Consider the following 10776-nt stretch of genomic DNA (forward strand, 5'->3'; position numbering starts at 1 on the left):
CAGATCTGGCTCAGTGGACCGAGCGTCAGCCTACAGACTAAAGGGTCATGGGTTTGATTCAGGTCAAGAGAACATACCTCGGTTGTAGGCTTAATCCCCAACCCTGGTCTGGACAAGTGCAGGAAGCAGCTAATTGATGTGTCTCTCTCACATGGATGTTTCTCTTCTCTCTGTCTCTCCCCTTCCCTTCTACTCTCTCTAAAAATCAATGGGAAAATATCCTCAGGTAAGAATTAACGACAACAACAACAACAACAAAAGGGAAAGAAAAGTATAACAAAAAGACTTGATGCCTCCACCCCTAGGCTCAATACTCCCATATACTTTGCAAAATTCTGTGTCTAATCAATTTCTCAGGATCATTATTATTTATTTCTGTGACTACATTTCAAATCTCAAATTAAAAAGATTAATATCAGAAGGTTATACAACACTAGGTAAAATGTCAATCTGATTCCATAGTAATCAACTTAAAAAATGAAACCACAAATTATTATGATCATCATATTTATGACTATGAATGAAGTTATTTATACCAGAATGTGAATAAGTATCATTCATGTATCATTAAAATAACTTATGTCAAGTAGTTGGCTAAATTATTGAAGTACTTTCAATATTAATTATTTCATACAAATATCTAGCAAGAATAGCCAGTCAAAATTAATTAATGATCAATTGGGATAGATTATTTCTCTTGGCTCTCATTTGCTTTTCTAATAATCAACTTGCTTTCTTCTAAAATAGATCAATATAAAATGAGTCCTAGTCATTTACACTTCCATTTTTTAATAAACCAAACTGTTTAAAGAAATGAATGATTATCTTGTAAGTTATTAATTCTTAGAGATATTATAAATCAAGTTTTCATCCTCTAAATCTGATATGCTCATTTTCTCTTTAATTATTGTGCACTAATATGATAATACCACAGTAATTTCATTAGTTCTACTTCTAATAAATTTTGTAAAAATTGATTTGTTCTAAAATTAATCACATTTGATTTCATAACTCAAACATTCCTCTCATTATTACACTATTGATTAGGGGGAACATTTTCAAGATGTTTAGCTAAACATATAAAAGGGACATTAATGTCTTTAATTTTTAAATTATTTTGTTCTCTGATTTGAATTTTTGTGACTCAATGTTTGGTACACAAATGTCGAATGAATTTTGGTTAGAATCCAAGAGATTACGAATCAAACTCTTCGGCTTTATTTTTGTAGAAAATCATATTATCTAGTAAGTCTTAGTGAAGAATACAGATCTGAAATGTCAAGTGAGGATTAAACCTTTGAATCTTAGGAATTTTGAAGAGATGCTGGGATTCTGACAAAGGGTTAAGCTCTTCCATGGTTACTATACTATTTGCGAAAGGTCATTCCCTTTATGTATTTGTAGACTTTACCATTTAATTTAGCAATTTTTCCAAGTTATGCATGAAGGAAAAAAATGTGAAAATAACTGCAGAATAAAGATAAGCAGGATAATTATTTCAAAAACACATTTTTAAAAATTCTACCAGCCAATTATTCTTAATGTTAAGTTTATCATTTAACTTAATTGGGGTCAATGCCTTTCTCACATAGATCACTAAAAAGTCATATATGTTTTCCTAATGGCTTTGATTTTATAGCTTATGTACCTACTCAAATGATTTCTATGCTAAATAAATGGTATGCTTAGAAAAGCAGGCCACTTTTCTCGGTGTTTTCTACACCTTCTAAACATTCTCCCCATATGAAAATGGAATTGGAGCCTGTTTGCTTAGATAACATCGTAATCTTTGCAGTATCCCTATGATAGAAAGTATAAATTAGAGGCTTTGCATATAAGAACAGCAGCTAATACTTACTTGGTGTCCTTGTTTGCAGTCATGATGCTTAGTGCTTTATATGTTCTATCTTATTTAATTCTCACAACCTGAGGCAGGTAAATACAGAAGAGGAAAGGAAGAAGATTCACAAGTTAAATAACGCTTGATTCACGTAGCTAATAAGTGGGCACCTGGCTGGGACTTAAACCAGGTCTGTTTGATTCTAGAGCTTACTTAGTATACGACCTTTCCAATTGCAATGAAATGAAACAGAATAGATTAGAATGGAATCAACATAACACAACACAATACAATGGGATAGACTGTGCCTGATAGGGTTTAGAACCAAATGTTTATTGCAATTAAGAAGAAATGTCAAAACTCTGATCTCTACCAAATAAACCTGAATAAACCTGAATTGACTGATCACCACAAAATGAAATCTTAAAAGGTACTAGAAATATGTAGACCCATTCACATACATGGAATCTTTAAGTAGAAGCTAAAATGAGGATTGTTTTTCCTTCCTACTGGTCACCCAAGTATTCCCACCCTAGATTGAATGATTTGCTTGATTTTGTTCTTTTGTTATTCAACTAGAGGCCAAGTGCATGAAATTCATGCACTGGTAGGGTTCATAGCGGCTGCCGGCTACCGGTCGGGGCCTCCTTCCCTTCCCTTGGCTGGCCCTGCCCCCTGGTCAAACTCCCAGATGATCTCCTGGTTGAGGGGACAATTTGCATACTACCCTTTTATTATATAGGATTCTTGATATTATCAGCCTGAGGATTTTAAATATTATTTTGCCAATTTTGTGGGGAAATGAGAAGGTTTCTTATTATTCTGTTTGCCCACCCCCATCATCCAGTCACTGTCTTTGCTCTGTGCTATGGAGGCAGAGCCTTGTGACCTGCATCTCCCATGGTCCTTTCCTGCTGGCTTCTGGTTGGTTCAACCAGTGGGAATCACTGGCAGCAGTTGGAGGATGGGGGCCAGTGTTTCTTCCTCATTCCCTCCTGCTTTGAGCAGTGATTGTACTTCTTCCTAGGTTCAGCTTCTACTCCAAGGCTCCAACTGTCATTGGACAGCAGTAATATCATTAACTCTTAATCCCTTCAGGCATAAGGGCTCCAACAGTTCCTTTGTTGCTAGACCCTAGGTGCCTCACCATACCCTATTGTTTTCCTTCACTCTGCTCACAGATCACGGAAGAGACCCTGAATCTTCTGAGTTGGATTCTCTTTCCTGCAGGAATCCTGACTGATACAGTTATTTATTATTATTATTTAAAATAAATTTGAGTTTAGAGTGTCTTGGTGGTCGCTAAATGATTCAGATGGGAACTAAAGTTACCATAAGCCACTCCTTGGTAATGGTCTGGGCATACAGTTGTGAATAAATGAGACGTGATTCCTGACCTGATAGGACTTCTAACTAGATTGAAATTTCTAACATGCAAGGCCACATTTGTCGAACTGTGTTTCTGCTGCAGATGCACCTCGTATGTTTGTTCAAAGCTGATGCCCAGGCCTCACCAGGTCTCCTGATTTTCTTTCCACATGGACATTGATACGCAAACATTTTGCTATAGCACAACCATGCTTTCAAATGTATAAAGTAAATAATTCAGCATTTGATTAGCATAAAATTATTTAAGTACTTTAAAAACACATTCCCATAGTATTACATTAACACTAACAATAAACAAAAAATTAATATTTGGGTATTATAATTGCAAGTTGCAGTCATAAAGTACTTTAAACATTCACGTTTTGGGGGCATTACAAAATGTGGAGGAAAATTTAGATTTACACAAAATATGATTTGAAATATACCATAGCTTAAAAATATTTAAATGATTTTAGAGAGTTAAAAACTGCAGTTAAGATTAGCATTCAGCTTGGTTCCCTGAACAGATTATATTTTTATTCATTAAAATATCATTATAATCAGGAGAGTTTGATATCTCAAATAATTGTGCTTGGTACAAGGCTCATTTCTCTATACTACTCATTCCAAATTAGTCCAGCTGCCCTGCTGATGTCTATTTTCTGAACCTATTATGAAAGCTGAGAAAATTTAGTGTTTATAAAATTGTCTCCAAAATTTGGAGGAAATTCATGCAAAAGGCAGTAACAAGCTTGCTTCTCATATGTACAGCTATAATTAAATTGGAAAATATAAAAGCCATCTGTCCTGGCTTTTGAAAAAATAAAGCAACATCATTTAGAAACAATTGGAAAGAATATTTAATTTACAAATGGTTCAGTCTTTAAAAGTGACTGAATCTGTACTAAAAAGTACATTTTTTTTTTTTACTGAAGAAGCTTACTTTTATTCTGAAGAAAACTTCTGAGTCCCAATTCTGCCAGTCAACTGAGTGCAGCTTTTATGTCTTTATGCTCTATGCTATTTTACTGTTAAATTTTTTTTTAAACAGTGAGCAACGGAATGACATGCATTTGTAGTATGTGCAGTGAATAAAAGCACATTAATCTTAAATTCTAAAAATATTTTTATCTCAAAGATTGAAAACAAAAGTAAAGATAAAGAACCCTATAAAATAAATCTGGTTTTATGTTGATTCTAGAGGCCCGGTGCACAAAAATTTGTGCACTCAGTGGGGGGGTCCCTCAGCCGGGCCTGTGCCCTTTCACAGTCTGGGACCCCTCGGGGGATGACCACCTGCTGGCTTAGGCCCACTCCCTGGGGATTGGGCCTAAGCTGGCAGTCAGATATCCCTCTGGCAGCCCGGGAGCCCTTGGGGGATGTCCACTTGCCAGCGGGGAGCAGGCCTAAGCTGCAGTCTGACATCCTTAGTGCTGCTGAGGAGGCAGGAGAGGCTCACACCACCACTGCTGTACTGGCAGCCGTCAGCCTGGCTTGTGACTGAGCAGAGCTCCCCCTGTGGGAGCACGCTGACCACCAGGGGGAAGCTCCTGCATTGAGCGTCTTCCCCCTGGTGGTCAGTGTGTGTCATAGTGACCAGTCATTCCCAGTCCTTCTGCTGTTAGGGTCAGTTTGCATATTACCCTTTTATTATATAGGATAGAGGCCTGATGCATGGGTGGGGGCTGGCTGGTTTGCCCTGAAGGGTGTCCCGGATCAGGGTGGGGGTCCCGCTGGGGTGCCTGGCCAGCCTGCGTGAGGGGCTGATGGGTGTTTGCAGGCTGGTCACACCCCCTTCAGGGTGGGGGTCCCCACTGGGGTGCTTGGCCAGCCTCGGTGAGGGCCTGATGGCTGTTTGCAGCTGGTCACACCCCCTTCAGGGTGGGGGTCCCCACTGGGGTGCCTGGCCAGCTTGGGTGAGGGGCTGATGGCTGTTTGCAAGCTGGTCAAGCCCCCCTCCAGTGGGGACCCTCACCCCATGGAGGTTTGGCCTGCCTGGGTGAGGGGCTGATGGCTGTTTCAGGCTTGCAACACCACCTTTAGGGTGTGTGGGGGGGTCTCCACTGGGATGCCTGGTCAGTCTGAGTGAGGGGCTGAGGGCCGTTTTCAGGCTGGCCAAGCTCCCCCCTCGACGCCCCCCCCCCCCCGCCCCCAGTGACGGAAGCTCCCAGCCTCTCCTTTTTTTCTTTTTTTCTTTTTTATTCTGAGATTTATTTACCTTCTATAATTGAAACTTTGTAGCCTTGAAAGGAGCTCAGAGCCGAAACCGGCTTGGCTCAGTGGATAGAGCGTCGGCCTGCGGACTGAAAGGTCCCGGGTTCGATTCCGGTCAAGGGCATGTACCTGGGTTGCGGGCACATCCCCAGTGGGAGATGTGCAGGAGGCAGCTAATCGATGTTTCTCTCTCATCGATGTTTCTAACTCTCTATCTCTCTCCCTTCCTCTCTGTAAAAAATCAATAAAATATATTTAAAAAAAAAAAAAAAAAAGAAAGGAGCTCAGAGCTGGCCAGGGCGGGCAGGAGGGAAAGCCTCCTGCTTGCTCCAGCTCCGTGGCCACGGCTAGCTGAAAGCAGGTATCTGGGGTTTATTTATCTTCTATAATTGAAACTTTGTTGCTTTGAGTGGAGCTCAGAGCCGGCCACAGCAGGCGGGAAGTTGGCTTCCTCCATCATTGGGGCAACCAAGCCTCTTGCTTGCTCCAGCTCCGTGGCTGCCAGCTGCCATCTTGGTTGGGTTAATTTGCATATAGTTGCTCTGATTGGCTGGTGGGCGTGGCTTAAGGCATAGCGAAGGTACAGTCAATTTGCATGTTTATCTTTTATTAGTGTAGATTAGACCAAAGCCCTGAGTAAGTACATGAATACTGAGCACACATGAATATTTGGGTGAATCTATAATGAAAATATGGATAGAAAACACATTTTCTAAAATGAATAACCTTTATAATTTTTATTTATTTGGTAATAGTACACTAAATTATAAGGGATTGCTCTTAAATATTTTAAAATGTATAATAAAAAGAAAATTTTAAATGAGACATCTTATTATATATGATTGGTTGCAAAAGACGGTAACTGCCTCAAAGTAGCTTAAATAAATGAACTATTTTTCCTCACATACCTGAAAAATCCATGGAAAATCAGTGTGGTAGACTCTGGTAGTGGTTTACCTCCTCATACGACCTTTTTTTTCTTTCTTGCTGGAAGCACCTATCTCTCCTTGTGGAGGTAAAAAATGACAGATCTACACTTGCCCAGTCTCCCTTGCAGCTGGGGTATGGCCATGTGACCAATCTGGTCAATGAGACATAAGGAGAAGTCAACTTGGGATCCTTGGGAAAGACTATCATTCCTGATAAAAAGAGAGAGGAGAGTCCACTTTTTCTTCTTTTTCTGCCTTGGTCATGGTTGTGTAAGGATGTGTTCCTGCAGTGGTTGAACAAGAGGTGTGGGCCAAGAGCTCTGATTTTGTTTACTGAATCCATGCTAGAATAGTCTACCCCTAAACTCTTCATTATATGAGGAAATTAAATGCACACTTTTAAAAGAATATTTTGCTATTTGTAGCCAACGGCACTCTAGTTGATATTGCTGATTTCAGGCTTGGCTGCATTCAGAAGTTTAAGGGATATTATGAAATCTTCATCTGCTTTTCTCACAGCTCTGTTTTTCCTCAATATTGGCTTCATGTTCAGGCCTCAGGTAGTGGCCTCAGGCAGGTTCAAACTAACATCAAATTTACTGATAGCAGTTTTAGCCTAAGGAGAATTTCTTCCCAAAAAGTACAGAGACAGTCTTGGGATTTAGTCAGATTCCTCTGATTTGATTTCTGAACCCTTCCCTGGAAAAATTTCTCCAGCCAAGGACGTGAAATCTAGCAAGCAGGTCTCCTGAACACCCCAAAGCTAGGGGTGGGGTTTATCCTACTCAAACTACTCAGAGATTTGAGCAATTTCCAATGTTAACTGAAAAATAAAGTTATGCTACATAGACAAACAAAACAAATAAGCAACAACAACAAAAAGCCAGATGTTCAGTAAAATAATAAAAATAAATAAATAGAATGTATAGTGAAAAAATGTAGCCTTGGAAATACTTCTTGCCAAGAGTGGGTAAGATGACAATGAGTTTTAGAAAGTTGAGATAGTGAGAGAGTACCATGAGCAAAATCAAGAGGCAGGTGAGCTCTTGGAGCATTTGGCTAATTCCAGGCTACTGCCAACTCTGCTGGGGCCTTGGACAAGTTTTCTAGTTTCTGTTTTTTTTCTTCAGTAAGCAAACAATGGGTTGGAAAGTAGGGAAAGGATGCATAGAGCAGGAACCTTCCCAAGATTCTTCAGGGATTTAAAATTTGACTATTCTAGTGTAACTTCTTATTACAATATCTCTAATGGCTACGGCTGTGGAAAGTATGAAGTTGAAAACCTACCCCGTTTTCTAATTATTGCCAGGGGAGAAAAAGACTTTAGTTTAACACTGAATAACAGATAATCAAAGTCATCATATTTGGGAAATGGTCCTCTAAAGTTAACAGCCTTATAATTAACCACCCATTTTCTAAAGGTACATTTTACTATTTTTGTCTCAGTGAATTCACCAAGAAGCTATGTTGTTAAAGTGAAAAGGTCATTTGGTGTCTTCCTGAGTTGTTTTGTTTTGATAATGCAACTTTTTAAAGCTAAAATTTTCTTGGCCTTCCTTGAGGCTTCAAATATCCATTCACACTCATTTACCCATATTCTAGACCATGTACACTGTGAAAACATAAATTACTAAGCTTCTCTGCACCCACCACTGGATAATACAGAAAAGTTCAAAAATTGTACAAAAAGTTCAGAAAGTGAAGAGGAGAAAGTAAGAGAACAGAAATTATCTAGGGGGATTAAAATTAATAAAAGAAGATTTCTAGGGGTTTATGATGAGAGGGTAAGAACACCTGAGTCATATTACTGATCATCCTGAACTTGGGACCTATTTGTTCTAAAACAAAAACAAACAAAACAGCCCAACCTGCGTGGCTCAGTGTTGAGCATTGATCTATGAACCAGGAGGTCATGGTTTGATTCTCAGTCAGGGCACATGCCTGGGTTACAGGCTTGATTCCCAGTAGTAGGGGGCATGCAGGAAGCAGCGGATCAATGATTTTCTCTCATCATTGGTATTTCTATCTCTGTCTCCCTCTCCCTTCCTCTCTGAAATAACTAAAAATATTTTTAAAAAACAAGCAAAACACATCACTTTTTCTCTGAATATCATTTGTCTAATAAATACAGATTTATTTTTCTTTACTTTGGCTATACTATCAAAGTAGTTTTGCAAAATAATTCCCCTTTTAAATTTATGATATTCTAAAATGTGTCCTAATATTCATATTAACTTGGAGTAGACCAATATTTATAGACATCTTGAACTTCATTTTAGAAAACAACTTCCTCTGTAGAAATATAGAATTTTCTCATTTCTTTCCCACACTCTTTTCACTACTTTAACAATCAACACCAACGGAAAATTATAATGTCTATTAAAGTCAACATCTGAACATGAGAGCGAAGTTATTATTTGTTGGACAGATAGTGAAAGATTTCAGTTTTAAGGCTTAGCTTTTTACTATCCATATTTCTTATTAGATTCAAGAAATTATATTCAAGAAAGGAGGCATTTATTATGCTTCTGTTACTCTTTCAGAACTTAGAATGATATGAATAGAAATGAGCTTTGAAAATATTTGAAACTGTCTAGATCTATTCTGCTACCGTGAGCCTGTTTATTTCAAAGTTTGACAGCAAACTTATAAGAAAACAACAATGTCATACATATTAACTGCGTGATACATTAATTTGAAAATATTCATTATGACAAGTAATGAGAGGAACGGAATGCTCTATTTGTTTAAGTGATCAGAAAACTCATTTGGAGGAATAATGGGCTTTCTCTGGGAATCTGACACAGGAAACTAGGAGAGGACACACACAGCTTATTTAATGCGTGTGTTTGTATTTGATTTTATTGGAAAGTTGTTTGTAGATGAATCAGGTAATTATTTTGGAAGACAGACTGTTCTTACAGTGTACCAAGCTAACTGGATGTTCAACTTGCTGCAGTCCATGAAGTAAAACACCCAGGACAGGAAAAAGAGAATTACTGTCATATTGGGACAAAAGAGCTCACCTTAATTTACTACTCTGAACCAAGGGATCTCCCCTCCTCTGAATCCCACCTTGTTAAGGAAGTTCTGTTAAGATTTGTCACACCATAAACCCAAGACAGTACTGTTCCAATCTGCCTCCACTCACCGTCTCGGCTGTGCTACTTGCTGTTCACGTGCTCAGGCTGCACTTGGAGGGCAAGACCTTTCGGGTGACCACTTGAGATCACAAGCCCCCTCCTAACCTACCCCTACAACCATTCCCACAGGCATCCCTGGCACCTCAATACCCTGAGGTGGTCAGGGGCTTTGCCGTGACCATTGCACAAGCCATCACTGGCAGCACCACTTGCATTCAGTATATGTCAAGAAGCTTTAAAACTCAAGAATGAGAAAATAAACTCCCCAAATAAAAAAAAAAAAAAGGAGCAAAAGACTTGAATAGACACTTTGCCATAGAGAATATATACAAGGAAAATATATGCATACAAAGATGTTCAACATGATTAATCACTAGGGACATGCCAACTAAAACCACAGTGAGATACCACTTCAAACTATTAGAATGGCTTCAAAAAAGGATAGTAAGTGCTCCCTGCCACTGGAACGCTCAAACATTGCTGATGGAAATGCAAAACGGTACAAGCATTCTGGAAAACAGTTTGGCAGTTTCTCGTAAAGTTTAACATACACTAATTATAAGTTAATCCCTCCCCTACGTATTTACCTAATGGAAATGAAAACCTGTGTTCACACAAAACCGATACACACATGATTATAGTAGCTTTCTTCATAATTACTAAAAACAGGAAACAATCCAGTTGTCCTCCACAGGGTGAATATGTGAACTAATTTAGGCACATCCCCACAATGGAATTCTTTCTGCTCAGTCATAAAAAGAACGCACTGCCGACACTCCTCCTGGAGTGAAGGTCTCCCTGCCCTCTGCCAGGCTGGCTCTAATTGTCACTTAGATCGCATCTTATGTGACACCTCTCTAGAGAGGGCTTCCTAACACCCAATCTAAAGTAGCTCTCAAATCAACCCGTTTTAATTCTCTAATACAGTCCATGGCATTCATTCCTGATTTTTTTTTTTTGGTTATTTATTTGTTCGATGATGGTTATTTATTGTCACATCCCACCAGAATGCACGCTTCCTGAAAGCAGGCACATTGTTGCTCTTGAACATGATCATTTCCACCTACAGTGCCCGGGTCATCATAAGGGCTCAGTCCTGTGATTTTAATGAATATATGTCCACCACATTTGGCCATAAATACATATGTGTACCCAGAGACAGAGTAAGGGGAGGGAGTAGAGAAGAGAGGACCATTACCTTTATTTATTATCTTCAGACCAAAGAAGTACAAAACACTGTTAGGTCTATTTTGAAATCCAGTTTGAAATGGTGATAAGAGAT

This window comes from Myotis yumanensis, unplaced genomic scaffold (assembly GCF_028538775.1).
Source record: "Myotis yumanensis isolate MYYU_CA2020_CCGP unplaced genomic scaffold, mMyoYum1.0.hap1 SCAF_13, whole genome shotgun sequence".
NCBI lineage: Eukaryota > Metazoa > Chordata > Mammalia > Chiroptera > Vespertilionidae > Myotis > Myotis yumanensis.